Source organism: Tachyglossus aculeatus, chromosome X1 (genome assembly GCF_015852505.1).
Source record: "Tachyglossus aculeatus isolate mTacAcu1 chromosome X1, mTacAcu1.pri, whole genome shotgun sequence".
NCBI classification, from domain to species: domain Eukaryota; kingdom Metazoa; phylum Chordata; class Mammalia; order Monotremata; family Tachyglossidae; genus Tachyglossus; species Tachyglossus aculeatus.
Window position 1 is genome coordinate 133,696,158 of NC_052101.1, and position 6,000 is coordinate 133,702,157.

The window sequence follows — 6,000 nt, forward strand, 5'->3', positions numbered from 1 at the left end:
GTACTAAGCACTTGGGCAAGTACAATTCAATAGACTCAGTAGACATGATCCAGGTTGGGCAGTAGGAGAAGCAGCATGGTCATGTGGATAGAGCACAGGCCTGGGAGACAGAAGGACCTGGGTACTAATCCCGGCTCTGCCACTTATCTGCTGTATGACCTTGGGCAAGTCACTTCACTTCTCTGTGCCTCAGTTACCTCATCTGTGAAATGGGGACTAAGACTGTGGGCCAATTTAGAGACATGGACTGTGTCCAACCTGATTCGTTTGTATCTCCCCAGCATTTAGAATGGTGCCTGGCACACAGTAAGAGCTTAACAAATATCCTAAAGAAAACTGATTATAATCAATTAATCAAATGTATTTACTGAGCTCTTACTCTGTGCAGAGCACGGTATTAAGCACTTGGGAGAGTACAACACAACAATGTAACAAACACATTCCCTGCCCACAGCAAGTTTACAGTGTAACGGGGCACATTAAAAGTCTACCTGAAACTGGGGTGCCAGCATGGATAGCCTTAAATTCTTTAAATGTCTTGAGAGGATAGCTGAATCACTCAATTGTATTTATTAAGCTCCCACTAGGTGCAAAGCACTGTACTACGTGCTTGGGAAAGTACAATAGAAGCAGGAAACTAATTTCTTTCTTTGGATAAGCTTACAATCTAATGGGGGATAGAGACAGAAAGGATTTACAAATAATGGGAGCTGGAGAAAACTTCATACAGCATGTAGAAGTAAAATGGTAAGATAAAAATCACTAAATAAAAATTGAATTACAAAGCAATATGCAGATAGGTTGAGGAAAGAAAGAAAACAAAGAAATGCTAAGGGTAGCTGTTGGGTTGACTGGTTGGAGTGTCCGAATTAATCAGAGAAGGCCTCCTACAGGAAGTGGCATTTTGGGAAGTTATGGCTTGGTAGATTGGGAAGGTGGGTATGGGGGAGAAGGGACTAAGGTAGGGAACAGTGTGAGTGCAAGGTTGGAGGTAAAAGACTTGAGAGAGAGAGGTACTCTGAGCTAGGGCAGAACCAGAGTTATGGGTGTAGTGCACCAACGTAAAATGGAGACAGCTGGTGAAGCCAATGGTCAGGACTGATGGGTCGCCATCAGGCAGATGGGCGCCTTTGAAGGATTTTGTTGAAGAGGGAATAGACATGTGAAGAAGAAGAGTGAAGTTGCAGCTAGGAAAACAGAGTGGTCTAGTGGAAAGAACATGACCCTGGATGTCAGAGGGCCTGCTGGGTGATCTTGGGCAAGTCACTTAACTTACCTGTGCTTCAATTTCCTCATCTGTAAACTGAGAATTCAATGTCTTTTCACCCTCTTACTTAGATTGGGAGCCCCATGTGGGACAGGTACTGGTTTCTGACCTGATTATTTATTATTATATAAATAATAATAATGGTATTTTTTAAATGCTCACTATGTGCCAAGCACTGTTCTAAGCACTGGGGTAGATACAAGGTAATTGGGTTGTCCCACGTGGGGCTCACAGTCTTAATCCCCATTTTACAGATGAGCTAACTGAGGCACAGAGAAGTTAAGTGGCATGGCCAAGGTCACACAGCAGACAAGTGGTGGAGCTGGGATTAGAACCCATGTCCTCTGATTCTCAGGCCTGTGCTTTTTCCACTAAGCCACACTGCTTCTACCCTGTCACTTGGTACAAGGCTTGGAACACAGTAAGTGTTTAACAGAATACCACAATTACGAATTATTACTGTTATTCTGGTATACAGACTGAAAGGGTGAGAAGTTGGAGGGAAGGAGGCCTTCCTAAGTGTAATAAACAAAAAAATACATTGACAAAAAATAGGCAAACTGATTTAGGGAATATAACAAAAGAGATTTACCACAAGTGAGTCCCATGCTCTTATCTTCAATTTTTTTCCTTGCATATTCTTATTCTTTATCTACAAGAAAAATGTATTTTTTAATTATTTAAATCAGCTAGATTCAGAACTTTGCAAAAACAAAAGAAATATGTCAAGGGTGCAAGCAAAATTCAGCTTAGTTCATAGTAAGCATTCAATAAAAGTCATTGATGATGATGGTTTATTGAGTGATTACTGTGTACTGAAGACTGTACTGGGAACCTGACAGAGTACAATACAATAGAGTTGTAACCATCCTAATCCTTCTCAACCTCTCAACTACCTTCGACACTGTGGAACATCCTCTTCTCCTGGAAACGTTATCCAACCTTGGCTTCACTGACCCTATCCTCTCCTGGTTCTCCCCTTATCTCTCTGGCTGTTCAATCTCAGTCTTCTTCATGGGCTCCTCCTCTGCCTCCCACCTCCTAACTGTGGGAGTCCTTCAAGGTTTATTTCTAGGTCTCCTTCTATTCTCCATCTACACCCACTTCCTTGGAGAGCTCATTCACTCCCATGGCTTCAACTACCATGTCTATGAAGGTGACACACAAATCACCAGCCCTGAGCTCTCTCCTTCTCTCCAGGCTCGCATCTCCTCCTGCCTTCAAGACATCAGTTCTTGGATACCCTCCCGTCACCTGAAACTTAACATGTCCAAAATAGAGATCCTTAATTTCCCACCCAAACCCTGTCCTCCCCATAATTTTCCCATCACTGTAGACGGCACCACCATCCTTCCAATCTCACAAGACCGTAACCTTGGCGTTATCCTTGACTTCTCTCTCTCTCATTCAACCCACATATTCAATCCATCACTACAAAATCCTGTCAGTCCCACCTTCACAACCACTAAAATCCACCCTTTCTCTCCAACCAAACTGCTCCCAGGTTAATACAATCACTCATCCAATCCCGCCAGCCTTCTTGCTGACCTCCCAGCCTCCTGTCTTTCCCCACTCCAGTCAATCAATCAATCAATCATTTTTATTGAGCACTTACTGTGTGCAGAGCACTGTACTAAGCGCTTGGGAAGTACAAGTTGGCAACATATAGAGACAGTCCCTACCCAACAGTGGGCTCACAGTCTAAAAGGGGGAGACAGAGAACAAAACCAAACATACTAACAAAATAAAATAAATAGAATAGATATGTACAAGTAAAATAAATAGAGTAATAAATATGTACAGACATATATACATATATACAGGAGCTGTGGGGAAGGAAAGGAGGTAAGATGGGGGGGATGGAGAGAGGGACGAGGGGGAGAGGAAGGAAGGGGCTCAGTCTGGGAAGGCCTCCTGGAGGAGGTGAGCTCTCAGTACGGCTTTGAAGGGAGGAAGAGAGCTAGCTTGGCAGATGGGCAGAGGGAGGGCATTCCAGGCCCGGGGGATGACGTAGGCCGGGGGGGGGTCGATGGCGGGACAGGCGAGAACGAGGCACGGTGAGGAGATTAGCGGCAGAGGAGCGGAGGGTGCGGGCTGGGCTGTAGAAGGAGAGAAGGGAGGTGAGGTAGGAGGGGGCGAGGTGATGGACAGCCTTGAAGCCGAGCGTGAGGAGTTTCTGCCTGAGTTTCAGTCCATACTTCACTCTACTGCCTGGATCATTTTCCTATAAAAATGGTCAGGACATGTCACTGTACTCCTCAAAAGAATCCAGTGGTTGCCCATCCACCTCCATATCAAATAAAAACTCCTTACCATTGGCTTTAAAGCACTTCATCACCTTGCCCCCTCCCACCTCACCTCACTTCTCTCCTTCTACAACCCAGCCCATACACTTCACTCCTCTAGTGCTAACCTTCTCACTATGCCTCGATATTATCTATCTTGCTGCTGACCCCTAGCCCATGTCCTGCCTCTGTCCTGGAACACCCTCCCTCCTCAAATCTGCCAATTACTCTCTCCCCCTTCAAAGTCTTACTGAAAGCACTTCTCCTCCAAGAGGCCTTCCCAGACTGCCCTACCTTTCCTCATCTCCCACTCCCTTCTGCATCAACCTGACTTGCTCCCTTTGCTCTTGCCCCCTCCCAGTCCCAAAGCACTTACATACATATCTGTAATTTTATTTATTTGTATTCATGCTTGTCTCCTCCCCCTAGACTGTAAGCTCACTGTGGGCAGGGAAGTGTCATATTGTACTCTTCCAAGTGCTCAGTACAGTACTCTGTGCAAGGTAAGCGCTCAATAAATATGATTGAGTGAATGAATTGAATGAATGAATGTTGGTAGATGCGTTCCCTGCCCACAAGGAGCTTTCAGTCTAGAGAAGAAGAAAGACATTAGAATAAATTTCCTGCTGTCTTCACAACATCACTACCTGGATGTCCCACTGACACCTCAAACTTAATATGTCCAAAACAGAACTCCTCATCTTCCCCCCAAACCCTGCCCTCTTTCATCCTTCTCGTCCTTCTCTAGATAACAGCATCAATCTCCCTGCCTCATAAGCCCATAACTTTGGCATTATCCTCAACTCATCCCCTCTGATTTGACACACATATTCAATCCATCACCAAATCCCGTTGGTTCTAATCTTCACAATTTCTCTAAAATCCACCCTTTCCTCTCCATCCAAACTACTACCACAATGATCCAAGCACTTATCCTATCCCACCTTGACTACTGCATCTGACTCTTTGCTGAGCTCCTGCCTCCTGTCTCTCCCTACTAAAGTCCTTACTTCACTCTGCTGCCCAGATCATTTTTTAAAAAAAACCTTCAGTTCATGCCTCCCCACTCCTCAAAAACCTCCGCATCAAAAAGAAACTCCTTACCACTTTTACACACTCAATCACCTTGCTCCCTCCTACCTTATCTCTCTGATTTCCTACAACAACTCAGTCTACACACTTTGCTCCTCTACTGCCAAATTACTCACTCTAGCTGGATCTTGTCTATCTCACTGCTGATCCCTTGCCCATGTCCTTGCTCTAGCCTGGAATTCCTTCTCCTTTCTTATATGACAGACCACCACTCCCCTCACCTTCAAAGCCTTACTAAAATTACATCTCTGCCAAGAGATGGAAAAAGCTTGGCCTACTGGGAAATGCATGGGCCCAGGAGAGATAGGACCTAATCCCAGCTCTGACCCTTATCTGCTGTATGATCTTGTGCAACTCACTTAACTTCTCTGTACTTGTTACCTCATTTGTAAAATAAGGATTATATCTCTCTCCTTCTGACTTTGACTATTAGCCCCAGGTGGGACAGATACTGGTGTCCAACCTGATTATGTTTAATCAATCAATCAATCAATCAATCGTATTTATTGAGTGCTTACTGTGTGCAGAGCACTGTGCTAAGCGCTTGGGAAGTACAAGTTGGCAACATATAGAGACGCTCCCTACCCAACAGTGGGCTCACAGTCTAGAAGGGGGAGACAGCACTTAGTACAGTGCCTGCAAAATAGCAGACACCTGACAAATACCATTAAAAAAAATTCCTTCCTCGATTAAGTCCTCATGTCTCCTACTCCTCCCTTCTGTGCCATCTAGGCATGTTTATTTGTACCCTTAAGCACTCAATATTCACCCCGCCGCACAGCACTTAATTCAACATTCATAATTTATCTTATTGTTTCCCCCTCTAGACTACTACCTCCTGGTGGGCAGGGAACGAGCCTACCGATTCTGTTGTACTCTCCAAAGCACTTAGAGCAGTGCTCTGCACACCATAAGTGTTCACTTAGTAGAATTGAATGATTAAACTATGGATAGGGGAAATGGAGGAATACAACATGGACATTGTGCTGTGGGGCTGGGGCATGGGTTAACTTCTCCCTTTTTATCCATGGGCATCTCTTTTTATTGTTCAACACATCAAAGGGTAAGAAAAACCCATGCCCCCAAATCTATTAGTCTTCAGCCCTCCCCACCTTCATAATCCTCCTAAAATCCCAACTCCGGCATCATGCCTTCCCTGAGTAATTCCCCAAACCCGTAGCTGTAGCAACTATGAAAGCAGCATGCCATAGTGGATAGAGCACAGGCCTGGGAGTCAAAAAGACCTGGGTTTTCATCCTGGTTCTGCCACATGACCTAGGGCAAGTTACTTAACTTCTCTGTGCCTCACTTACCTCATCTGTAAAATGGGGATTAAGCCTTTGAGCCCCATGCGGG

General features: G+C 44.9%; 1 pseudogene; it reads right to left on the reverse strand.

The window, feature by feature from the left end:
- The window catches only part of LOC119949976, a 28,951-nt pseudogene extending 23,229 nt beyond the window's left edge, over positions 1-5,722 (reverse strand).
- Between the last annotated feature and the right edge of the window lie 278 nt (positions 5,723-6,000).